The 26,777-nt window shown below is 48.0% G+C and overlaps 1 protein-coding gene and 1 long non-coding RNA gene across 4 annotated transcripts in view; one reads left to right on the top strand and one right to left on the bottom strand.

Moving 5' to 3' along the window:
• The window catches only part of BSN (bassoon presynaptic cytomatrix protein), a 463,393-nt gene that overhangs the window by 123,440 nt on the left and 313,176 nt on the right, over positions 1-26,777 (bottom strand). The window lies entirely within an intron of this gene.
• The window catches only part of LOC135972675 (uncharacterized), a 32,361-nt gene continuing 21,879 nt past the window's right edge, over positions 16,296-26,777 (top strand). For both annotated transcript variants that reach the window (XR_010589149.1, XR_010589148.1), the window contains exon 1: positions 16,296-18,861. This is a non-coding gene — a long non-coding RNA (uncharacterized LOC135972675). The remainder of the gene's footprint in view (positions 18,862-26,777) is intronic.

The raw sequence follows: 26,777 nt of genomic DNA, 5'->3' as shown, positions 1-26,777 counted from the left end.
CAGAAGGGGTGCTCAGTGCTGCCTTCTGGCTGGCTCCACTTGTGGGGCGTATAACTGCACTGCAGTTCTAACGGCCAACTCACTGAGAAGCTTCCCCCTCAGTCAGCTCTTCTGCCGCTTTATGGCTGATGCATTTAGCTGTGGCTGAGGAGCCAGGGGCTGGGGACTGTCTGGATCTTTAAAGGGATCTTGCCAAAGCAGGAAGAGAGTGTGGAGAAGAAACCGCCAGATTTACTCGGTCTGGGGCTAGGAGCACTCTGATGGGCACGTGCTCTTAGGCCTGATGGAAGGAGGAGGGAACAACTCATCTAGGGTGACCAGATGTCCCGATTTTATCGGGACAGTCCCGATTTTAGGGGACTTGTCCCGCATCCCAACCTTACATTGGTCGGGATGCACTTTGTCCCGATATCGGGGGACCGTCTGGTGGAGGACACAAGCCGGCACTGCCGGCGCCGCTCACCTCTTCTTCCTGGGCCCTGAGGCAGCTCAGCTGAACTCCCAGTGCCTGCCTGCCTGCCCGCCGGCCGACAGGAGCCTGCAGAGTGCTGCAGCCCCACTCCCCAGGCACACACAGAGATGGCGAGGAGGTCTCCACAGTGTGCTGCAGGGGCGGGGGCTTATAGGCGCCGGCAGCGAGCCCCCGGCCCCTGTCCCCACCCCACCCCACCCCCCGACCTGACCCGACCGACCTTAGGAGCCAGAGGGACAGGACCTGCCTGCTGGATGCTCCCTGGGAGCTGCTCCAGGTAAGGCTAGCACTGCCTGGGACGCACCTGGCCCCATGGCAGGTCCCTCTGGTGGGGGGAGGGAGGGGCTCTGCGTGCTGCCCCCCTCCCTCCCCGAGGGGGGAGGTGGAGACGGAGCGGAGGCAAGGTGATGCGGGGCAGGGTGTGGAGCTGCCGGTGGGTTCTCAGTTTTTCCTGTGCTCCGGCAGTTTTTTTTGTTTTGCTCCGCCGCCCGCTTGTTTTTTTTTTTTTTTGGTCATCTGGTCACCCTAAACTCATCACTCAGCAGTGTCCTCTAACATACTACTGAGGAAGGGTGCTCCACGGAAATCTCACCCAAACTTTGTAGGGTGTATCTACACCTCACCTGGGAGCGAGCCTCCCTGCCGGGGCACACAGATTTGTGTTGGGGTCTCCTACTACAGCACTAGAAATAACTGGGTGGACAGTGCTGACACTGGGACTTGGTTGGAGCTTGGGCTCTCTAGCCTGAGGGGCAGCTATGTGGGGCAGGAGCAGCACAGCACCCTAGCCCCACAGGCACAAGTCTCTGGGCCTGGACTGGGAGGCTCACTCTCAGATGCATTATTATAGACATAGCCTCCTCAGCTGGAGATTGGTGGATGCAAAGTGGGAGTCTGTGCTCAGGAAGAGAAGGGGGAAGTAGCAGAGGGTCCCCTGGGGCTTTGGGTAAGAAAATGTTCTTCACTGTTCTGACGGGTGCAGAGTGCCATGGATCCTACAATGACTCCTTTGCAAACAGACTCCAGTGAGTTATCTCCTGATCAGAGTAAGGAGGCCAGGCATTTCTCTTTCCAGGAGCTCATATCAGGTTATCCACCCAGGCTGCACAACCTGCCTGCTATTAATCACCCATTGGGAAATGGGGATGGAGGGGAGTAACTGGGACCCACTCCTGAGAAAGACCTGGAACCACCCATGTGTCAGACTAGGGTTACCAGACATCCCGATAGTAGGGGCTTTGTCTAGAACCCTATTACCCCTCCTCCCCCGTCCCAATTTTTCATGCTTGCTATCTGGTCACCCTATTTCAAACTGAAGCCAGATCTGGTGTTGGCAAAACACCTAAAAGGGAGCATCCTGCACTCAGTAGGTCCAGGGAAAAACTGCTTCTGGGCTTAGAGACCCATAGTCCCTTCTGCTCTTAAAAAGCTATCACGCTCATCTAGTCCGACCTCCTGCATCACACAGATCATGTATTTCCCCTTGTGATTCCTGCATCCAGCCCGCCAACCTGCAGTTGAACTATGGTCTCTCTGTCTCTTAGAAAGATACTCAGTCGTGACTCAAAGCAATGGAGAACCCATCACATCCCTGAGGGAACTGCTCCTGGTCAGTTGTCCTCACTCTTAAAAACCTGTATCTTATTTCCAAATTGAATTTTTCTGTCTTCAACATCCATAACTTCTTATTGTGCCTTCTGCCTGTTAGATTAACGACTCCTGTGTAGTTACCTATGGCACACAGCTACCTATGTCTCTGACGCAGCTGGGATGTGAATGACAGTGCATGGAGATGGACCCGTGCCAGCTGAACTCTAGCTAGCTAGCTAACAGTAGCAGTGAGAATGCCATGACGGACACAGGCTTTAGCAGACACTGCACAAACCCACCTGATTCCCCTGGTACATGCTTGTGCAGCCAATGCTGAAGCCGTATCACTGCATCCTCCTCACATATATGATTAACTAACTAGCTAGAGAACAGCTAGTACAGTTTCATCTGCATGAGCTGAAAATTACATGCCCAGCTGCCATGGAGAGGTACCTATAACCAAGTTGTCTCTTAATTGTCTCTTTGATAGGACTGACTGAGCTCCTTTGGTCTCTCCATGGAAGGAGTATTTTCCAGCAAAAACAGTTGTGCTTTTCCTCTGGACCCTCTCCAATTTTGCAATAGCTTTTTAAAAGTGTGGCTAGCAGAGCTGTACCCAGTAACCACGAATGGTCTCACCAGTGCTGCCCGCAGAGGAAATATCACACCCTACTCCTTAACATTCCCTGCCTTATACATCTACAGTCATGTTAGCCCTCTTAGCCACAGCACTGTGCTGGGAGCTCATCTTCACTTGGTTACCACCATGACCTCAATGTTCTTTTCAGTCACTGATTTCCAGGATGCAGCCCCCATCCGATGTAAGTATGGCCTACACTCTTTGCTCCTAAATGCATGACCTTGCTTTGGCTTGTATTAGGCTGCATGCTATGTGATGGCACCCTTTTTACCAGGTAATCTATCCATATTCTGTATCAGTGACTACCATCATTATTTACAGCCCCTCACCAATCTTTGTGTTATCTACAAACCTTTTCAGCAGTGATTTATATTTTCTTGTAGACTTTAACCCCAACCCTGCCTTGTCTACACTAGACTTAGAATGTGTTTGTTAGAATATAGCAGCTAACACTTTCTAACAACACACCTTTCAATCCTAATCAAGACAAAGCCACAGTGCCTGTGAAGTGAATTACACTGATTTCCTTACTGATACTCTAGGCACAATTCAGAGTGTTACCATGCATTTAAACTGCACTTGGTTAAAGGTCTCACACCCCTCCATTTCCTCTAATGGTTCCAAACATTGTTTGCTTTTTTTGGACTACCGGTGCACATTGAGTGGATGTTTTCAGAGAACTATCCACAGTGACTCCCAGATCTCTTTCTTGAGTGGAAACAGCTAATTTAGCCTCCATCATGTTGTATGTATAGTTAGGATTATGTTTTCCAGTGTGCATTACTTTGCATTTACTTTCTTATATCACTTTTGGAACCTAAATAAAAGAATAACTTTATCCAGAAATAAAATTCATGCAGAATATTTTGCTCTATATCATTGTTCTTTCAATGTCACACCAATCACCCTCAAACACCCACATACAGTACTTTTTAACTTTTATTTATATTACCTTCTGAAAAATTATATGCAAGCAAACATATGCACTCTTAATTTGTAGATCTCATTTCTCATTAAAAAGTTATAAAGTCTAAAGTAGTTGAGTTTCCCCTCAAACAGTTACTCCATGTTTTAGAAGAATAACAAATTAGAGAAGAAATTAGTTTTGGCACTAGCTTAATAAAAAGGAAAGATGAAAAGATTTTAAAGTGATAATTGGAAAGGAAATATTACAGTAGATTTGCCAACATACGTTTCCACAATTAAGGGCTTCCGGTTCCACTGTCGAGAGCGCAGAGCAGTAGTTCATTTACTGGTTGTACTCTGCTATAGTATGAAACTCAGGGGGACGCTCCCCAAATGGCACCTCTGCTCACTGGGGCACTTGCCAGGGAGGCTGGGGGAGCCTAGGTCTTGAGGTGCCAGAAGGACAAAGAGCTCTGTTCTGTACCCCAGGGTCCCATTGGGAACTGTCTCCCCCAGACTCACCAGGCAGGAGAAGATGAAGCCCAGCACTCAGTGCGATACTGAAGTGGGGAGGGAAGAAAGAAAGGGGAGAGCCTGGGCATGCAGCCCTGTGTCTGGCACACACACAGAGCACCAGGGCTGCAGGGAATGCTAAACTTCACGCCAAGGGCCCTGGAGGAGCAGCTGTCACTCCCCCACCACACTGCCCCGCTCCAGCCACGCACAGCCTCTGGGTGGAGCGGCCAGGCCAGTCCACAAAGGGAGAACCACGCACACTTGCCTCTAGCCCCAGGACTCCGCACTCCAGACCTGGTGTGCTCCTGCAATGACTTATGGGGCTGCTGGAGTGCCCAGCCGGGGCAGACTGTAGCCTCCAGTTCTGCTCCTGCTGCCCCCCGATTCACCAGGCCTCAGCACTGCCCTGGCCCCCAGACACACCAGGCCCTGGCCCTGCTGTGCCACGCGCCCCCTCCAACCACAGTGCCCTGAGTGGTTGCCCACTCCTCTGGCTGGTTCTGATATCAACACCATGGCAACTGATGTCAACCCAGTCGGTTCGTTTATTTATTTGTTAGTGTTCAGGAATAATTGAATGAATCCAATGATGTAAAATGCAAGTACAAAAAACTTTACATTTTAAATATTACTATTCGGTCAGGGAAATCTCAGGGACTGGCAAGGAGGCTGCCAGGGACCCATGTCGGTCCATAGACTGGTTGTGGAGAAACACTGCTCTAGCATACAATGGTATTTTATCTTTTTTCTCTGCTCTGCCTACAGGGAGGAGGAAATGGAAGCAGCATTGTGTTCTTAGTCACACAAATACATTTTGTTTCTTAAATGCATATTACTTTCATTTAAAAGCCTGCATTCCTTCCTAGGAGCAGCGTGGAGAGTGGAAGGGGGAGCTGGTGACTCAGGCGGGGATGTGAACAGTAAGTGGAGGGCACAAGTATTGGGGCTGGATGTCCTCGTGGGGCGTTTGTGTGTGTGGAGGGAGGACTGGTAAATGAAGGGAGCGTCTTATGCAGGGAGAATGTATCACAATGTGGGGTGCTCAAAGGGGAGGCCAAAAGTCTCCAAGGGGAGTGGGATGTCTCCACTGAAAGAAGTCCATGGCACAAGCAGAAAGTGGCCATACATTTCACAATGAAGATATGGCGGAGACATGCGTGGGAATGACAGCTGGGTGAATGTGGCTGGGTGTAGCTGGCCACAAGTGGCATCCTCTCTGCTCTCCTAGAAGCAGGAGGAGAGCTCTTCTCCAAAGGTTTCAGCCTCAGTGGTTCTTGCCTTTAATGACAGCTCTAGGTATGATGACTTCCACACCCTATGACCCCACAATCTCTCTGCTAGCCAAGATGTGGTATGATAATGCCATTTAACTAGGTTTCTCTGTGATGGTTCATTGCCTCCAGACTCATTACGCTACAGATGTCTACATTAAATGGCATTTTCCTTTGTCAGTTTAAGATTTCAAAGCTCTCTGGGCTGCCAACCCCCAGTGTACTCACTAACAGTGCTACAGCAGCTTGAGGGGGGATGGGGTGATGAGCCTCCTTTGGGACCTTACAGCCAGCAAAGCAGCAGAGGATGCTGGGGGAAGGATGGGATTTGCTTGTACCATCCCACTTGCAAGAATAAGCCTGAGTCTGGCTGCCCCATTTCTTGGGCCAGTTCTTTCTGTCCTCAAATGTTCTCAGAAAGGAGGCACTAGGCTGCACACAAGCCCTGACCTTTTCCATATACTGAAGTCTGATTCACTGGCTACTTACATTTGCTCCCAGCTCCAGAAATGCACCATGATAAATCCACAGGACTCCCAGAGCTGAGGCCTGAGGCTAACAAATTAAAAAAAAAAATCTTCCAGGGCTTAGCACTAAATCCTGCTGAAGTACTATTGTGCAGCTTGCCAGAACCAGGGATGGGTTTGCTATAGGGTTTCTAGAGAACTATTCTGCACTAAAAAACTCAGAATGCAGCTTGCTGTTCTCTCCAGCTGGGAGCCTTATACAGAGTGATCATACACCTGTGGGCATGACCTAGAGAAGCAAAAAGCTGCCATCTGTTTCCTGCTTTCCTCTGCTTACAGGACCTGCACGAGCCACGAGACTGCTGCCCCTAGCATCATGATGCCATGCTGCTATCATGTCCTTTGGAATGAGAAGCCCTCAGCAAGATTCCCTTTGGAACCCAAGGTCAGCAGCACCCCTTGGTCTGCTGCAAAAGGCACTGGGCAGCATGATGAACTCCCTCTCTGCATGGCACCACATAAGGAAGACACTGCAGCTCTTGTTTGGATTTCCTTTCTAACTGGCCCCAGCTGCTGATATTCTGGTTAACCTCAGAGAATGGGGCAATTAATGCTGCTGAGGAGTTGGCTTTTCAAGAAGCTCTATTAGTTCGCATATAGCCTGCTCCCCCTAAGAAGGAGTAAGCTGTGACCCCAGGAGACTGATGGTGCAGCAGAAATTGGGAGTAAAAATAACCCTCTGAAATGGGGAAGGTTACTATGGTGATTGGGAGTGATAGAAATGGATAAACAGATGCACAAAAGGTTGTGTATTTGGTTGTCGTGGGTAATAGAATCTTGTTGATGTTATGGCAACTGAGTTAGATTATTAGGGGATAGCCCAGCCTGTTTTGGCTGGTTTTTGATTAGTTCAGTGTGTGGCAATAAATGGCTGCTTTTAAGGTTTATACCTCTGTCTCCAGTGATTTCTTCCTAAAACTGTTGCCCCCAAGGATATAACGACGAGGATGGGATGTCTGTGCTACCCCAGCAACAGAAGGAAGTAGAAGTTAAGGTACCAAAACCAAACCAAAAACAAAACAAAAAAAACACCCACCAACAACTTTTTGCTGCTGGAAGGGGGTGAGAACTGGCTTGTTTGCACTGACTGTGCAAACTGAAACTAAAATCATGGTTACACTTACAGGGCCATTGGAACCTTTTGAGGAGACTATAGTGCAATGGCATGTATATACTGAGCGTTTTGAGCTTTTTGTTATTGCAAATGACATTACAGAAGAGACGGTGGTGTCAATATTCTTAAGTGTTGTAGGGGCTAAGACCTACTCCCTGTTATGCAGCTTACTACACCCTGTTAAGCCAGAGACCAAATCTTACAGTGACATTGTGGAAATCCTGGGGTCCCATTTTTCTCCAGAACCATTGGTAATTGCTGAAAGATATAAGTTCCACAATAGCCACCAGAAAGAAGATGAAACAGTTGTACAATTTGTAGCAACTATGAGAATGCTTGCAGAACACTCAATTTAAGGAGATGTTAAAGGAGGCGCATTCCATCAGTGCATCCCCTAGGGTGCATAAGGTGTCACAAGAACCTACTCAGGAAACTGTGGGGAGTCAGGAATGTTACCGCTGTGGTAAGCCAGGTCACCCTGCATCAGAATGCTGGTGTAAGGACCTGTTGTGTCAACACTGGCAAAAAAGGGACACATTGAGTGTGCCTGTAAACAAAAGAAAAAGAGGTCTGTGGTCTGGCCGACCAAAAAGGGAAATCTGCATACCCTAGAGCAGACCCAGGATGACCAAGGAGACACCTCATCACAAGAAGAGCCACTCCACATTTTGTCTTTGGTAGTGGGCTCACATGAATACTGGTAACCCCGCTGTTGGATGGCAAACCTATACGCATGGAACTGGACACCAGTGCAGCCATCTCCCTGGTCTCTGAGGCTGTATAAAGAAAAGCTACAGTATCTTCCGCTTAAAGCAACAAAAACAGTTCTGAAGACATATATGGGAGAAGCTGTGCCCATGTTGGGCACTACTGATGTTAAGGTGGAGCTCAATGGATAGGCTTCTAAATTGCCATTGTTTGTGATGAGAGGTAATTACCCAGCCTTAATGGGTAGGTCTTGGCTTAGGAAGATCCAGCTGAACGGGGCAGAAGTGCACTGAATGACTAAAGAAACAACCAGTCTGCCCGCTATACTAATGAAACATGCTGCTGTTTTTGGAGAGGATCTGGGAAGTATGAAGGGAATCACTGTGACATTGAACATTAAACTTGACAGTCAACCAAAATATCTGAAAGCCAGAACTGTGCCATATGCCATCAGGCCAAAGGCTGAAGTGGACCTGGAGCACCTGGTCACAAATGGAGTCTAATACCAGTTGCCCATGGGCTATGGGCAACTCCTATTGTTCCAAGAGGAAAGAAAGATGGCTCCCTCCAGATCTGCGGTGATTTTAAAGTCACTGTCAACCCAGTGTTGTGTGCAAAGCAATACCCACTTCCCCGCATCAATGACCTCAATAGTGCTGCTAGGAGAGGCTGAGTCAGACTGTGGGATGCAGCTGGGCCTGGAAGCGCCACAGACAGAAGAGTCAGCCTGGCTCTGTTGTTTTGGGGTGTAAGGATTTAAGCCACATGAGGGAAATGGGTCTGAATGGGGTAATTTTAGCTACTCAAAACCCCAGGTTTTGATGAAATAGACAGGGTCTATTTCATTTGCACAAACCAGGCCTCCTGTGAGCTGTCTTCGGCTGCTCTGATGCTTGTCCTGCTGGCCCCCATAATGAACCCTTAAAAACCTCTAAGGAAGGAGATTGGTGGTTGTCAGACCGGTGCTTTTGCTATCTGGTCAGAGAAAACCGGCTTGGGACCAGCTCCAACTACCTTAAGGCCTTGAAAGGGAAGACAGTTGAAAAGTTCAGGCTACTGTGTATTTAAGGTGTTTGCTTTTTTTTTTTTTTAATGGCCGCTGGCTGACATAATGGCTACTAGCTATTAAGGGGGGTTACTAGTAATTTTTACAGGGTTTTTTTTGAGCCTGACAAATTTCAAAATTGTCAGGCCCGTTACACAATTTGCAATTAAGCTGGAGGGACAGATACTGTTTTTTTTTTTTATGGACAGCAGGGCTTTTGATTATAGCATTACACAGGCATTTGGCACATTGTATTATTTAAATAATATATAGAAAGAAAAGAATTTATTTAACAATTGTTTGAAAGAGCCCCGTAAACCATGACCCAAGGTTTGGAAGGAGGTTTTTAAAACTAAAGGTGTGATTAAGAGATACAGCATGGAAAACAATAGCAGCATTTTTAATGGCTTGTAAATTTTGCTTAATTAAGCCGGAATGATTAACATAGAAACATTAGGGGTGCTCCAGCCCCCTAATCATTTTTGTTGCCCTCTGCTGGACTCTTTCCAATTTTTCCACATCCTTCTTGTAGTGTGGAGCCCAAAACTGGACACAGTACTCCAGATGAGGCCTCACCAATGTCGAATAGAGGGGAATGATCACTCCTTTGATCGGCTGGCAATGCCCCTACTTATACATCCCAAAATGCTGTTAGCCTTCTTGGCAACAAGGGCACACTCTGCAATCACATCCGCCAACTCCTTTAGCACCCTCGGATGCAGTGCATCCGGCTCCATGGACTTGTGCTTGTCCAGTTTTTCTAAATAGTCCTGAACCACTTCTTTCTCCACAGAGGGCTGGTCCCTTCTCTCCATACTGTGCTGCCCAGTGCAGCAGTCTGGGAGCTGACCTTGTTCGTGAAGACAGAGGCAAAAAAAAAAAATCATTGATTACATTAGCTTTTTCCACATCCTCTGTTACTAGGTTGCCTCCCTCATTCAGTAAGGGGCCCACACTTTCCTTGACTTTCTTCTTGTTGCTAACATACCTGAAGAAACCCTTCTTGTTACTCTTAACATCTCTTGCTAGCTGCAACTCCAAGTGTGATTTGGCCTTCCTGATTTCACTCCTGCATGCCTGAGCAATATTTTTATACTCCTTCCTGATCATTTGTCCAATCTTCCACTTCTTGTAAGCTTCTTTTTTGCGTTTAAGGTCAGCAAGGATATCACTGTTAAGCCAAGCTGGTCGCCTGCCATATTTACTGTTCTTTCTACACATTGGGATGGTTTTTTCCTGCAACCTCAATAAGGATTCTTTAAAATACAGCCAGCTCGCCTGGACTCCTTTCCCCCTCATGTTATTCTCCCAGGGGATCCTGCCCATCAGTTCCCTGAGGGAGTCAAAGTCTGCTTTTCTGAAGTCCAGGGTCCGTATTCTGCTGCTCTCCTTTCTTCCTTGTGTCAGGATCCTGAACTGGACCATCTCATGGTCACTGCCTCCCAGGTTTCCATCCACTTTTGCTTCCCCTACTAATTCTTCCCGGTTTGTGAGCAGCAGGTCTAGAAGAGCTCTGCCTCTAGTTGGTTCCTCCAGCACTTGCACCAGGAAATTGTCCCCTAAATTGTCCCCTTCTCTAGCTTGTATGGCTATACAATGTCATCACTCAGCCTGTGGAAAAATTGGAAAGAGTCCAGCGGAGGGCAACAAAAATGATTAGGGGTCTGGAGCATATGACTTATGAGGAGAGGCTGAGAGAACTGGGATTGTTTAGTCTCCAGAAGAGAAGAATGAGGGGGGATTTGATAGCAGCCTTCAACTACCTGAAGGGGGGTTCCAAAGAGGATGGAGCTCGGCTGTTCTCAGTGGTGGCAGATGACAGAACAAGGAGCAATGGTCTCAAGTTGCGGTGGGGGAAGTCCAGGTTGGATATCAGGAAAAACTATTTCACTAGGAGGGTGGTGAAACACTGGAATGCGTTACCTAGGGAGGTGGTGGAGTCTCCTTCCTTGGAGGTTTTTAAGGCCCGGCTTGACAAAGCCCTGGCTGGGATGATTTAGCTGGGAATTGGTTCTGCTTTGAGCAGGGGGTTGGACTAGATGACCTCTTGAGGTCCCTTCCAACTCTGATATTCTATGATTCTATGATTTAACTCCGTGACCTCCTGCTGCAGTGAATTCCACAAGGCTACCTGCCAGCTGGGAGAAGCATTTGTTCTAAATTTACCAGGCATTGATTTCCTTGAATGACCTCTTGTTCCTTTGTGGTCTCAAAGGAAGGAACAATCAGATATCATTTTTACCCATTGCAGCTGCATTCCAACCAGCTCGCCTCCCAACTGGACTAAATACTCCATCTGTTGCTGTCCTTCATCAGATGAGAAACTAGCTTTGACTCCCCACATCATCCACTTTGCTCAGCCCAATCCAAACCACTGCTTTCCCTCTTCCTGTCTCCAGCCCTCATTTCCAGGCCATTTTCCACACCAGACAGAACTCCACCCTCTCCTCCTTCAAGTCTCTTAAAACTTACTTCATCCAGGAGCCCATTGACGTAGCTGTGTTTTTTTCTTTACCTGCAAACCCAACGCACAGCTGTGGCAGTACATAAATAGAATAACAGTATCCAGGTATTTGAGAGACAAGCTGGGTGAGGAAATATATTTGATTGGACCAACTTCCGTCGATAAGAGAGAGAGAGAGAGAGAGAGAGGCTTTTGAGTTACACAGAACTCTTCTTCAGGTCTGAGGAAGAAGTTGGTCCAATAAAAGATATTCCTTCACCCACCTTGTCTCTCTAATATCCTGGGACCAACATGGCTACCACACTAGTACCCAGGTATATCAAACCCAGAGCGGATTAACATTCTATTGCATAAAAGAAATTATGTTTAAAGTACTGTGAAGGATGATGCTCTGAGTACCCCAATAAGCACAATAGATATCTTATGTAACATATTTTTAGTGTTCTGGAGAGAAGTAAAACTCACTCTTTCCACCTAGGGCTGTCCAGCCTTGGCATTTCTCTGCAGTGTTGCTGGTACTAACCTGAACACACGCAAGCAGACAAGCTCTCCAGCAAAAGAGTATAGCTCTGGTCAGTAGTTCTGAAACTTCTTTGTGGGGAGGGATAGCTCAGTGGTTTGAGCATTGGCCTGCTAAACTCAGGGTTGTGAGTTCAATCCTTGAGGGGGCCACTTAGGGATCTAGGGCAAAATCAGTACTTGGTCCTGCTAGTGAAGGCAGGGGGCTGGACTTGACCTTTCAAGGTCCCTTCCAGCTCTAGGAGATAAGATATCTCCAATAATTCATTTTTGATCACGCCCCTCTTTTGTGTCTGTAGTAGTTTATGCCCCCACCTGCCACACAACTAAATATACTGATGACAAAAAACAAAACAAAACAAAAACACACAACCAACATGTAACTCACTAAATATTAAAAACATTAAGCCACTGATTCAAAGAGCGCCATTTAAGTATATAGTAATGTAAATTTTAAGTGAGATACTGCTTACTGCCTTTAGACTGTTGTTACTAGTGTGTTGGGTGTGCCTGTTTTTTGGAGCAGAGCAATTTCATCCTGGGTTGGATGCTTGAGACAGCTATCCAGAGACCCCCTTCTGCCTGAAGACATCTCGAGATCGTTGTCTGTTTTTGATGTAAACTAGGGCAGAAAAGGCTGTTTTGCATAAGTAGCTAGATGCATAAAAAATTAAGATATTCATTGCAGCTTTGGATAACACTGGATACTCCACTCTTTGGCCACCCAGCTCTGAAGGCAGCGCTGCCGCCAGCAGCAGCAGAGAAGTAAGACTAGCAATACCATACCACCCTTACTTCTCCGCTGCTTCTGGCAGCAGCACTGCCTTCAAAGCTAGGTGGCAGGAGAGCAGTGGCTGATGGCTGGGCATCCAGCTCTGAAGGCAGCACTTCCACCAGCAGGAGTGCAGAAGTAAGGGCAGCATGGAATATGCAACTGTATGAACACATCCATGAAATTTGCTCTTTATGCTCTGACCAACCCACAAAAAATGTGTTATTTTTCCATAATTTAAGTAGACCCCTAATGATATGTCTGGAGGAATCAGCTTTGCTAGTTATTCATTGCTGTGGGTAAAATGTATGCAGTAAGTTTTCCTCCCTAAAGTTTCTCATGCCTAACCCCCAATACATTCTGCACCTCCCAGCAGGGCACATGCCCCAGTTTGAGAACCTCTGCTCTAGATCTATTTATGCAATGTTACTATTTTGTTTAAAGCCTAAAATCTATTGGCTTTGGAGAAGAGCCACCCACCTCATGAGCCTCTGACCCAGAGACCTTGCTGAGTCCTTCTAGCTAATAACTGTAGATTGCAGTGGGGATTAAAAAAAGCAGGAGCAGATAAGGCAGATCAGATCAGGGGGAAAAAGATGGAAACCCACCCAGCTTACTGGTGGCAAAGACTGCTTGAACACTGGCACTGAGGCCCTCTCTGCTTCCACGGCACAGAGCCTTCAATCAGCCACTTGGAGAAACTCAACATGGGAAAGACCCATTAGGACGCTACTAGTCATTGTTATTGTCACAGCAGGACACTATATGGTACAGACAGAAAAGCTCTTGGACTCTGTCTGTTACAGCTGTCCCCCTGCTGGATTCCTTTTTCCCCTTCCTTTCTGTTTGTGCTGAGTGGCTGCGCCCCCTGGCCATGGAACTGACCAAAGTCACAGCCTGGCCCTGCTCATGGAAATGGCTTGTGCAGACTGACTGGAGCCATTGCTCTGCTCAGGGAGGTGGGGGCTTTTTCGCTCCTTTGTCTAGCTTCTTTGTTTGGAGCTGGCTCGGTGTAGGGTGCTCTGCCCAGGTATGCAAGACCTAAAGTGGCCACATAGCTGAGCATATGAATCATACCTGTGACTCAGAACTTGCCCAGACATGTCCTGTGCCTACCTGCAGTTTCCCTGCCTTCTCTCCTCCCCTGGATTAAGGGGAACCAATCAAAGTTACTGGCAGGAAACTGCCGGGGTCTTTGGGGGGCCCTCTCCCTGCTCTCGTTTGTTTTTGAGCATACCCCCGTTTTTAAACTCCCCTCCCACGAACAATGAATTTGTGCCTGGAGATCTCCTGATTATTGTAAGCGAATCGAGGCCTCTCTGCGTCCTCTGATGCTGAAACTGCGGTTCCTGCTGTTGCTTTGGGGATTGGTAAGGAAAAACCTCTTGCACACTCCCCTTGTTCTAGCTGCTGGCTTTCTTTCCCCAGCAGGCAGACCCAAGCTAACTCCTTGGCCTGTATCGGTAACATGCTTCTAGCTCCGCAGCGCCTTTGCTGCTAGAAATAAGCCTGCTTGCAGCCACCACTAGTTAAACATCCCTCCCCCCCCCCTTGAAGCTGTATCCTGGGCAAACACCACTCTGCCCTCTGAAACCCCTAGTATAAGGTGCACCCATTAGGTTAAATTTAGCCTTTAGTCTAGATAAATTGTAATTTCATTTTGCATAGTTGTGGTTAAGTTAGGTTTAGAAAATTGCTTGCATTGTACTCTGTAAGTTAGGCTTAAAGAATTGTTGCATTGTGTTTTGTTACTTGCTAATTTATGTAGTCTTGGTTAAGTTAAATCATAGATACGATTTTGCTGTGTTCTTTATAATTGTCTCTCTGCTGTTTAAACTTGCAGCCTGTCTGCTCTCTGTCTCTCTCTTAATCCCTTCCCCCACGTGCTCACCCCGCTCCTACTGCTGCCAAACCTCAATTGTATTACTGAAGTCTAGCATAAAACCCCATTGGTTACCCTTTTTCTCTCTAACACCCAGGGCCGGCTCCAGGCACCAGCTTCTCAAGCAGGTGCTTGGGGCAGCCGCTCTGGAGAGGGGCGGCAGGTCCAGGTATTCGGCGGCAATTCGGCGGATGGTCCCTCACTCCGCCTGGGAGTGAAGGACCTCCCGCCAAATTGCCGCCGCAGATTGCAATCGCGGCTTTTTTTTTTTTGTTTGTTTTGGCTGCTTGGGGCGGCCAAAACCCTGGAGCCGGCCCTACTAACACCCCTCACATTTTACATTTACACCACTGTGACACATTTTTACCTACAGTTGTTGGTTATTTAACACATTTTACCCATAACTGTTAGTTGGTTATATGCTGCTGTGACACACCCTTTACATAGAAATTGTTAGCTACCTGTTACATTTATACTTCAGTGTTAGTTGGTTACCAACTGTATTGTACCCCACTGTATTGTACCCCACTATTGAAACCCCCTATCTTATTTACTAAAAGAAACCCCTCCCCAATGGTCTACCTTAACAAACCCCATACCCCTCACTATTAAATTTTCCATGTTTTTGCATTTTCTTAATAAAGTTTATTTTGCACCCCCCAATGCAGTAGTTGTCCCCCAAGATCCCCTACCTGCTGGCAGGGTCATGGTGTCATGAACAGGATCTTGGGGTAACAATTGCTGCCTCCCCTGTCCCTGGAAAGAGGCCAAGACCTCTGGCACAGATGAGGATCAAACTAACCACCTGCAGTACCACTCTCTGCCAAGTAAACAGCAGCCTGAGGTCCTAGAGTGGGTCTGCACAATTGGCAAAGGCCAGAGCTCCAGGGTGTACACTACTCACCTGGGACTCACTGATGTGGGGTGCCTTTTAACTTGTCACCCCACACTCAGGGCCGCCCCGCTGATTCCAGCCTCCGGCTAACCTGCACTAAGGCAGGAGAGCCAGCCGCAGATTCAGAACCTACCCGCCTCTGGAGGGAGGTGGGGAGGATCATGAAAGCCTGCGGGGGGGACCCCATCTAAACTCATCCCTGAACCCCGAATTTTGCAGGGGTCCCCCACCCACCGAATGCTAACAGACCTGGTACAGAAGCTAGAAGGGATTCGGAAGCCCAAGAAACTGTGGCCTGATGTATACAAACCCCAAAAGGTGGCCACAGTTGCCTATGAAATACTGGCTCAGGCCCTTGATAAGGTAACCGTTTTACATGGGGCCCTAATGACCTTGGCCAAGGAGGCTGTTAGCCAGCCCAGCCAGGAAGGGCCACCACCACCTACCACTACAACTCCGAGAATATAAGTGGTAACACATCCCAGGTTAACATTATCTCTTGCAGCGATCCCTTCTCACCTGGCTCCATAAAGAGGGGGGCACCTGCCTGCCCGTGCCCTACATCAGCTGTTGACTAACCGAGGGAGACGAACGTCAAGCGTGTCTAGGCAGCAGTGCACCCAAGCTGTCCAAGGGTGTCTAAGCTGCCAACGGGCACAAGTCACTAACAAGCCTGTCTATGCTCATGGTGCTTATAGCCCTGAGCACTTTAGCCTGGGGAAAACCTGGCAGATGGACCTCATTGGCCCCCTCCCAGGGGCAAAATGGTATCCAAAGGGGCTTGTAATAGTTGACCTAGGGTCTCGCCAGTTAATGTGTTCTTCCCTCAGGCAATCTACTGCACCAGCTGTTTCTGTAGCCCTTCTCCAGGTAATTGACGCCTGGGGGGCACCCGAAGAAATCCAAACTGATGGAGGGCCACCGTTCACCAGTAAAGCTATAGACCAGATGGTGTCTCGGGGGGGGGGGGGGGGGGTGCGTATTCATACCCACCTGCCATATCACCCCCAAAGCAACGGAGTCGTGGAGAGATGGATCGGAATGCTGAAGACCCAGATTTGGGTCATACTTGGCACCCCTGATTACAAGGGGTGGGACCGGGTCCTGCCTCAAGCCCTCATTTCCCTTAATGCAGCATACAGCCGATGGCCAGAGATCACTCCTAAACCACGGGAACCTTGGAAACCTGCCTACAGTATTTCTCAGCCAGTGTGGGTCTCTATTCCCAATGCCCAGAGAACCTGCACTTCACTAGCAGCTACCATCATCACACCTGGCCGGTTCCCTAACACCTATCATATTCAAATAGATGGATGGGGCAAGCCTGACCTGGTCCACCACAACTGGCTTAGTGTTCGGTCATAACAGGCCCTAGATGGGCCACTTTTCTTTTATGTCTTCACAAGAATCACCTGCCATGATTGCCACCCCACCTCAAGAAAAACCTCTGGTTGCCTGGGTAAAAGCCTATGCCCTGCAGGAGGTCCTCATCGGGAACCTGTCAGATGTCCCCTCATCACATGATTGTGTCACCTGTACAAGACGGGAGGCCTCAGATGGAGGATCCCCTTTCCTCTGGAAGTTCCTCCCTCTCACGAGCCTAACTCCTCAGTATCCAGCCTCAGTCTGCAACAACACAGACTGGGTCCATCGACCCCTGTTCACGTGCAACACCAGCAGTGACAACCGGAAACCCAACTCATTCGTCCCTGTTGCGGTAACAGAACCACTGCCAGCAGCCCCCTGCATCGTGTTCTTCGGCTTCCCCAATCCTACCCCATTGGGGCAATACCCCAATTGCACCCAGTGGTTCACAGGACCCCGTCCCAACCCAAACCCCAAAAAAGGAAGCCCACGGTACCGAACTGAGTTTACCAAATTTGTTAGCCATTTTCCAACAAGTACAGCATTCAACCTCACCCAGTACTCATTCACAGCTCTAACCCACATAGAACTGAGACAGGCCAGAACCGCTCACTTATTGTGGATGAAGGTTGATGCACCCCCCAGCCAGGAGCCCCCCCAGCACCACAAACAATTTCTACCCTCTCCCCCAGGGCAAGTGTGGTTCTGTGGAAACAACATTGGCCGAACTGCCCTACCCACCTTCCCAAAAGGGGTATGTGCCATCAGGCAACTTGTCATAGAGGGAGGGGGATTCTTTCACCACCATCGCCCCCCCTTCTCCTCACCACGCAAACGACGAGCAGCCACCGCGTGGGAGTGGCTTAAGTCGGCCACTGAGATGGTTATAAAGGGCTATGTATAGTTTAACTTTACAGCAAATCCGTGGACTGTTGCTTGGTCTGGAGGCCCTCGCCACATCACAGCCGACGGGCTTCGTCGAACCAGCGACACTCTCACAGTCCTGGCCAACTACGCCGAGCAAAACCGTCTCCTAATCCAGACCATCCTACAAAAGGACTTGTGTTGCCTTGGAGGACCTTGAGCCTTGCTTTAAAGGGACAATGTTGCCTGCGCATTCAGCCCGTGTGGAACAACATCTCAGCCGTGGCTAACCAACTGTCCTCCTTCACCGTTCAGATTCGTAAGGCGCGTGAGCAGTGGGATTGGTGGCAAGCCCAGTGGTCCAGCTGTGGGCTGGGATCCTGGGCCCAGTCCATCAAGCAGTGGCTTATTACTGTGGCTATTATTCTTGTAGCCTTTCTGTTGGGGATAGCAGTGGTCAAGCAGCTAGTTCACAGAGTTGTGTCTGCCCTTCCCTTGCAGGCGAGGTACTCCTCCATTCCCCTTAACAGCAGTGAACCATCACCCCTAGATTACTCAAATAGTGAGGATCTGTAACCCCTCTGGCCTTGGTCTTTGCATGGGGCAACCCCCTCACAGCCTGTGGGGTCAGCCAGGGGGGCATGGCTGTTACAGCTGTCCCCCTGCTGGATTCCTTTTTCCCCCTTCCTTTCTGTTTGTGCTGAATGGCTACCCCCCCCCCCCCCCGACCATGGAACTGACCAAAGTCACAGCCTGGCCCTGGTCATGGAAATGGCTTGTGCAGACTGACTGGAGCCATTGCTCTGCTCAGGCAGGGGGCGGGGGCTTTTTCGCTCCTTTGTCTAGCTTCTTTGTTTGGAGCTGGCTCGGTGTAGGGTGCTCTGCCCAGGTATGCAAGACCTAAAATGGCCACATAGCTGAGCATATGAGTCATACCTGTGACTCAGAACTTGCCCAGACATGTCCTGTGCCTACCTGCAGTTTCCCTGCCTTCTCTCCTCCCCTGGATTAAGGGGAACCAATCAAAGTTACTGGCGGGAAACTGCCTGAATTTGCCCTTAAAACCAAACATTTTCTGATCAGACCCCTGGAGAAGGTCCTTGCTTTGCCACCTGGTCTGATCAGCTAGGGGGTCTTTGGGGGGCCCTCTCCCTGTTCTCGTTTGTTTTTGAGCGTACCCCCATTTTTAAACTCCCCTCCCACGAACAACGAATTTGTGCCTGGAGATCTCCTGATTATTGTAAGCGAATCGAGGCCTCTCTGCGTCCTCTGATGCTGAAACTGCGGTTCCTGCTGTTGCTTTGGGGATTGGTAAGGAAAAACCTCTTGCACACTCCCCTTGTTCTAGCTGCTGGCTTTCTTTCCCCAGCAGGCAGACCCAAGCTAACTCCTTGGTCTGTATCTGTAATCTGCTTCTAGCTCCGCAGCGCCTTTGCTGCTAGAAATAAGCCTGCTTGCAGCCACCACTAGTTAAACATCCCTCCACCCCCCTTGAAGCTGTATCCTGGGCACATACCACTCTGCCCTCTGAAACTACCCCTAGTATAAGGTGCACCCATTAGGTTAGATTTAGCCTTTAGTCTAGATAAATTGTAATTTCATTTTGCATTGTTGTGGTTAAGTTAGGTTTAGAAAATTGCTTGCATTGTACTCTGTAAGTTAGGCTTAAAGAATTGTTGCATTGTGTTTTGTTACTTGCTAATTTGTGTCGTCTTGGTTAAGTTAAATCATAGATAAGATTTTGCTGTGTTCTTTATAATGGTCTCTCTGCTGTTTAAACTTGCAGCCTGTCTGCTCTCTGTGTCTCTCTCTCTTAATCCCGTCCCCCACATGCTCACCCCGCTCCTATTGCTGCCAAACCTCAATTGTATTACTGAAGTCTAGCATAAAACCATTGGTTACCCTTTTTCTCTCTAACACCCCTCACATTTTACATTTACACCACTGACACACATTTTTACCTAGGGTTGTTGGTTATTTAACACATTTTACCCATAACTGTTAGTTGGTTATATGCTGCTGTGACACACCCTTTACATAGAAATTGTTAGCTACCTGTTCAATTAACACTGAAGTATAAAGGTGTTACCAACTGTATTGTACCCCACTACTAAAACCCCCTATCCTATTTACTAAAAGAAACCCCTCCCCAATTGTCTACCTTAAACCCCATACCCTTCACTATTGAATTTTCCCTGTTTTTGCATTTTCTTAATAAAGTTTATTTTGCACCCCACCAGTGCAGTAGTTGTCCCCCAAGATCCCCTACCTGCTGGCAACGTCAGACGCTACCGTGATGGGGCCACATCCAAACCCCTATTGGAGGTCACCATAGCAGAGACACTCATCCCTCCCTGCCTAGGGTTTTTTTTGGCAGAGAACCCCCTTTTCCCCTCCTCTTGGAGCCATTGCCACAGAGGTCCTCATCACATCTCCTAGCCATTATCAGATTGCTCCTCCAAACAGTATTGCTCTCCTTGGCAAAGCAGGGTTCACAAAGCAAAAGAGCAGCAGAAGCCACAGGGCCTTTCCTATCTCCATTGCCCATCGAGAATTAAATAGCATGCTCAGAACTCCACATCCAGTTATGCCACTCTGCCCACCCTGAAAACTCAGAAGAAGCCTCAAGACAAATGGCTGAAAGGTTGGCTCCCCCAATGTGAGGAACTCCTGGGGGAAGTAGCTTTTGAGGGAGTCCCAGAAAGCAGCCTCCTTCAGCAGCCATGTTTTCAAGGGGCTGCAGGGAGCCTGGGTGTGTCTGGCTCAAGTCCGACTTTTATTAAAAATACTCCTGTGAAATCTCTCTCACGCTGCATCAAAAAGATCAGCTCACACAACATGCAAGTCTCTGTGGTGCTGCAAAGCACTCAGTCCTGCAAGAGCAAAATGAACAGCTTCATATGATAAAGGTGGCAGAAGGGCACGAATCTCTTAAATGCACTACTGAGTAGCAAGACTCAAACCAAACTGACGTCCTTGTTCACAGAGAAGAGAGATCACCTGAGTGGAAGACAGAGGGGACTAAATAGCGCAAGAGATTTTTACATGGTGACTGACACTGCATCCCACATTCTTAGTTATATTATGAAATGATTAGGGCATAATTATGATGCATTTTGTACAAGATATCAGAGGGGTAGCCGTGTTAGTCTGAATCTGTAAAAAGCAACAGAGGGTCCTGTGGCACCTTTAAGATTAACAGAAGTATTGGGAGCATAAGCTTTCATGGGTAAGAACCTCACTTCTTCAGATGCAAGTAATGGAAATTTCCAGAGTGAGGTTCTTACCCACGAAAGCTTATGCTCCCAATACTTCTGTTAGTCTTAAAGGTGCCATAGGACCCTCTGTTGCTTTTTACAAGATGGGTCATATGAGGTGTCATTGGAAAAGTTATGATTTGCTGAATACGATTATCCTATTTGAATGCATGTATCATTTTTGTATCTGAAGTTATAAATATTGACTTTGTATGTGTATTTCAAATGTAGTTACAACGTGGGTGACGCCCATTAGGCAAGATGCTTTCAGTCTAGATAGCTGGTTGGGAAGGGCCTATTCAGGGTAATGAGCCATTAGGGAAAACAGGCCTCAGGAGAAGCTTATCCCCCACCTGGTGAGCCTTCCTGAGAATGATCCAGACAGCCTGTAAGTAATGGCTGTTATGATTCAGCAAGGTATGCAAGGACATGTGATCAGCCTCATGACTCTGGACTCCATCTTGGGATGTCAGTGTTTTGCCACAACTGAGGTTTGGGACAAAGGGTTCCCACCATATGCAAAAGCTATATAAGGCAGAGAGTGACATCACTGGCGGTTCTTAACTCCCCACACAAGACGACTCCTGGAAAAACCCAAGAAAAAAAGACTGAACTGGGGAAAGTGCTGGACCCAGGCTAAAGGGATTTTTAGCCTGTGAATGAAACAACTGGGGATTCCAAGCTGTAAAGCAAATGCAGCTTGTCCTTTAAGAATCTTCAGCCTGCTTGTATCATCAGCCAGGATGAGAATTTGCTAATTCATATCCTATCTTTCTAGTATCTTAGACTTAGTTTAAGTTTTTGTTTAATTGCTAGGTAACCTGCTTTGATCTCTTTGCTATCATTTATCACTCAAAATCTATCTAAACCAAGTGAGTTGGAGTGAAATGCATGGGAAATCACAGCTCAAAGAGCAAAGGCTGTTGCATATTCCTCTTCACATTGGGGCCGGGGGAATGCTATGATCTTACACTGTACAGTTCCCTGTGCAGTGCAAGATGGTATAATTTTGGGTTTATCCTCCAGAGGGGGTGTGTGCCTGGGGAGCTGAGCGTTAACTCAGCTTTAGCCTTTCTACTGTTAGTTTGTGCAATGGCTAGTCAGAGACTCGGCATGTAACTGCAGCTTGGTATGTCCCTACCTGTGTGAATGCTGATGGAAGTGTAGGACCAGGAGCGGGTCTGCAGCTTGTCACAGCAGCACAGTGAGAGGGGGAGCCCAGGCTGGAGGATCAGAGGGCTCAGTGGTACCCCAGTTCCCAGGGGTAGGAACCTGTCACAGTGACTTTACAAGAGTCAGCAGAAAATAGGGTACACTCAGAGAGCTCCCCAACTGAATAACCTAGGGGGTGGCCTGTGTTTGTACAGTGCCTGGCACAATGGGGACCTGGTCCATGACAGGCACTCCTAGGTCCTACCATAATGATAACAACAACAAATACCATCAGAGAGGACTGGAGGTGTGGAGTTCTCTCAAGTCACCCCACACTGGGAGCATATGATACGTAGGTCAAAATGTTCAAAAGTGCCCACTGAACTGGGATAGCTCATTTTTTAAGAGACCAAATGGAGACACCTAGGACCTGAGTGCCACCAACTCCAGCTGGAGCATGAGGGACACCTAAGCCCTGCTCCTGCACCCATTGAAATGAGGGTAAAACTCCTATGGGAGCTTCAAAATTCAGAAGTGTTGAAAGGAAAACCTGAATATACAGTCCCATACAACAGAGCAAAACAGAAGCAACTGGCACGCCCAACTCCAACTCTTCAGGGAGACACCAAGCATGACCAATTGCAATCCAAAAGATGAATGTTTCCCATTGTTATGAGCAGCTGAAGACAGCCATTAGAATGTAAACTACTATGCAATTAAAAACTCTGGCACCTACTACAATACTGCCATTCAGACCTTAAAAGTGCAATTACTTTGTTGATAGAGGGACTATAGTTAGGACACATTTATTATTAAGCTCACCCCATAACACCTCAGCATCTCCAGATTAATCTAATTTCTAATATTGTTTATGGCTCACCTATAAATGCAGATGATTAATATAGTTCAGCCCTTCTTTGGCCTACAACAGCCTTGCCTTTATTCTGGTTTGGTTTCCTGGGTATAATGAATGTTTGATCATACCACAATTGCAGACTTCAGGATTTTTCTCTGGGTTATCAGAAAGGAAGAACTCCCCACCCCCACCAAAGACATTCCCCAAAGAGCACACTGAACAGAAAAGAACAAGACAATCTTGTCTTGTGAAATCCACAGCAGGAGCTGTCATTTCAAGCCTGGCCTACTGAGAAAGAGCAGCTTGCTGCTGGGGAGGGAAGTGGCAGAAAGCCTGCAGTGGTAAGGCAGGAGCTCTGCATTAATAGATCAGAAGCATTTGCTCCCTTCAAGTCATGAAAGGGCTATTTTTACTGCCACAGCTGTGTCCAGGAATTGGGGGCTTGACATTTTCTTCCTGTTTGATGTTTTGTCATTTTAAATCTTTTCCCTGTTCTGCTAACAGCACAGTAGTGAAAGCTATTCTTCTGGCATTCCTCTTTTGTAAATCTATTAGTGTAGAGAGTGTGCCAGCCACGGGAGAAATGGCCTGGCTCAGACTAAACATGCCCAAAGCAGCTTTTACTACTGTTTGAAAGGCACTCTTCAGTTTGACCAGTCCTGAAATCGGGATGTTTGCTGTGGTTTCTGAAGCCAGCTCAGTTATAAGAGAGCGGTCCTCATTATACCCCAGCAGGAGTTACTCTGCAACTTTCACCCATCAGACACAGGGCCAGTGCTCGTGTCGATGCCATCTGCCCAGGCTTCAAGCTGCTGGCTGGAGAATGGGAGTCAGAGTAGCACCTCACACTCAGAGCTTATCCAGTCTTCACAAATGTTCCAATCTGCTATATCAGTGTTACTGAACCTTGGGAACTTGCCCTGTGGCAGAGCTGGGGTAGAACCCACAACTCCTGGCCCCGGTATTCTAACCGAGAGACCATGCTATCACAAGAGGGACCGAAACATCACAGAAAAGATGGCTGGTACCATGGCTTTTGAGACCCTTTTGAACTGTGTGGAGGGTCACTAGAAACCTTGTGAGCCCTGTCCATTCCAGACACAGGGTATTTCTACACAGGGATAAAACCCTGTAGCTGGCTCGGGTCAGCTGATTCAGATTCATGGGGCTCAGGCTCCATAGCTGCAAAAATCGTGGTGTACATGTTTGGGCTCGGACTGCAGCCTCCATTCTCCCTGGCTCCCAGAACATGGGCTCCAACCTGAGACCAAATGTCTACACAGCAATTTTTAGCCCTGTGAGCCTGGGTCAGCTGACCCGGAGCAGCTGCAGCCATGCCACAGGTCTTTTATACCTGTGACTACCTGCTGTTGCAAGACAAGGCCATGCTGCTGTAAGGAGACTGCTGTCAAATGTGCTGACCTGAGTCATTGCCAGCTCTTAGTATTTACAGATGTTGGTCTACACAGGATCCAGTGAATTCTGTTTTAGGGGAATGGTGTAATGAGACAGCTCTCAACCAACAGAGGAATGTCTCCTCACATCGTTGCGGGTAAAGAAGTGAATGGACCTGTAAGACACCTGAGCGAGAACATCACTGCTTCAGGAGCACAGAACAATCACATGCAGGAGCAGGACTGACAACTGCCTTTACAGGGGAATGCTCCCAAGCCACTCAGGTGTTGAGGGGAGGGATAAGCCCCATCTGGAAGACATCCTGCAGATGTGGACCAAATTCAGAGAGGAAGTAACTAGGTGCAACACCATGCCTGGACCTGCACCCCACTGCACCACAAGGAGGAAGGAAACAGCCCAAGAGAGGACACCAAAGGGAAGGTGGGCAGGGTCTCCTTTCTGTCCTCCTGCTCTAGACACAGGGGTCACATGATGTCAGGTGAGTGAGCTCTATGGATTGTAAGCACATTGGTACCTCTTCTCCCCAGCTCCCCATGAAACATGTGCTGTAAGACTGAGTTCACATAGCTTGCTTGTCACATAAACATCTTAAGAATAAGTTGCAGGTTCGGCTGGTCGTAAAACCCCCTTTCAGCACAGCAATATTTAATTACTGCTTAATCAAAAGCAAAGTCTGCTGAAAAGGCAAGTGCAGCCCTTTGTCTCTTAATGATTACATTTGTCTCTTTTATTGTAGAATTCACCTTAATCAGTTTGCTTCTGAATCAGATTTTCCCCTCCCCACAGACTACTATGTAATTATTTCAGACTGGAAATGGAAATTTAATTGCTTGTCATAAACTGAATCCATCTCTAATGGAAATGTGACACATTTTGGTTGTTTTCAGGATTGGCCTGGCCAATCCTTTCTTTGCCAGCATTCCCTATCTGATGCTTATGGGCTGGTCTTGTGGCTCAGGAGCTGGGCTGGGACTTGGGAGGCCCTGGACTCTTTCCTGGCTGTCTTTCTGTGCCACTGGGCAAGTCACTTCATCTCTCTTTGCCTCAGTTTCCAATTCTGACCTATGGTGTTCAGGTCAGACTAGTTAATTACAATGGTCCCTTCTGGCCTTAAAATCTACAGGTGAGCAACTAGGTACAATTCAGAGCTGGGAGTAAGGAAGGTCTTAGGAAATTCACAAGGAGCCATCAAAGGCCACTCTTCTGCTGACTGTATTCTAGTCAGACAATCTCCTCAGAGGAACCTGGAGCATCATTGTACACTTGGTACAGAATGGCCAGGGCTACACAGAACACTCTAGGACTGGTTACTATGTCCATGATCCGAACAAGCTCAGACAGGAAATACAGATAATAAGGAGAGGAGATAAAGTCTCCCCTTGCACCTCTATAAACAGAGAGAGGAGGGCCTGATGGAACCCTGTGTGCGAGCAGCACAGCTTCTGTAGCATCATTCCCCTTTATCGTCTCTGCAAGGCTGGGGAGGTGCCAGCAGAGTGGGCAGGGGCCCTCTTCCTAAATTAATACAGATTGAGTATTAACATAAGTTAATTAACAAAATTGAGCAGCAGTGGCCAGTGGAGAGGCCCTGGCAGCACAGGCCAGCAGGGAGCACGGCTAACTCCTAGTCTAGGACAGATGCCCTGAGATGTGCATGGGTCTGAACACATGTCTCAGTGCAGGCAAAGCCCATTTCTAGAGGGACTGATGTGATTAGCAAGCTTGTCATTTCTTGTTCTCGCCCACCAGGGACAATGCTATTATTTATTTGTAACTGAAACTGAAAGGCTGTGGATCTATTACCCAGACTATTTCTAGATCCACTTCAGAGAATCAGCTAACAAAGCCCACAAGGGAATAGGGGCAAAAAAAATGCATCTCCAGAGATCACTGCCACACCAAGCGCTGGCTGTCCAACACAACTTTATATCCAAAATGTTGCCATCTTGTTGGGTGTCACTCCCACTGCTGTCAAAGGGAACCTTTGTAGGAATGTGTTGCTCCCTAATCACAAGCCTTGAAGAACGGCAAACTGTTCCCTTGGCAATGAGGCAGGAGTGACCTTGTTCTAGCGCCTATGTTTGGGAAACTTATTTGGCTGATTTGATTGTTTCCTCGCAGCTGGCATTCACGCGCTCAAGAGATGGGTTTGTTATCTTATGTGCATGTATACTGCCTGGCCTTTTTATGCGCATGAAATGTAACCACTAAGAAGTGTTGTAAACAAAGCAAGGAGAGAAATAAAAACCCCAGGAAAAGTTTTCCTGGGAGGCTTTTTGCAAGAGGCTTGTAAAGCTCTCTGGCTACCAACAAACCTGGCGTTCTGTTTCCTGCGTTGTCACCACAAACCTTGCTCCATTGTTGTGCCTGAAAGGCTCAGCAGTGAGCCACTGTGACGGGTTCCCCAGGGTGCAAGCTGGAACTGGGATACTGCTGAACCTCTGGCTTACTAACCTGGGCTCCCTCTCACAATGTGACGCTGTGACAAACTGCAAACCTCTCCAGGTCCTGCACTCACGCAGCCAGCTCAGTTACATGAATGCTTT

This window comes from Chrysemys picta, chromosome 7 (assembly GCF_011386835.1).
Source record: "Chrysemys picta bellii isolate R12L10 chromosome 7, ASM1138683v2, whole genome shotgun sequence".
NCBI lineage: Eukaryota > Metazoa > Chordata > Testudines > Emydidae > Chrysemys > Chrysemys picta.
This window is presented reverse-complemented; position numbering and strand designations above follow the sequence as displayed.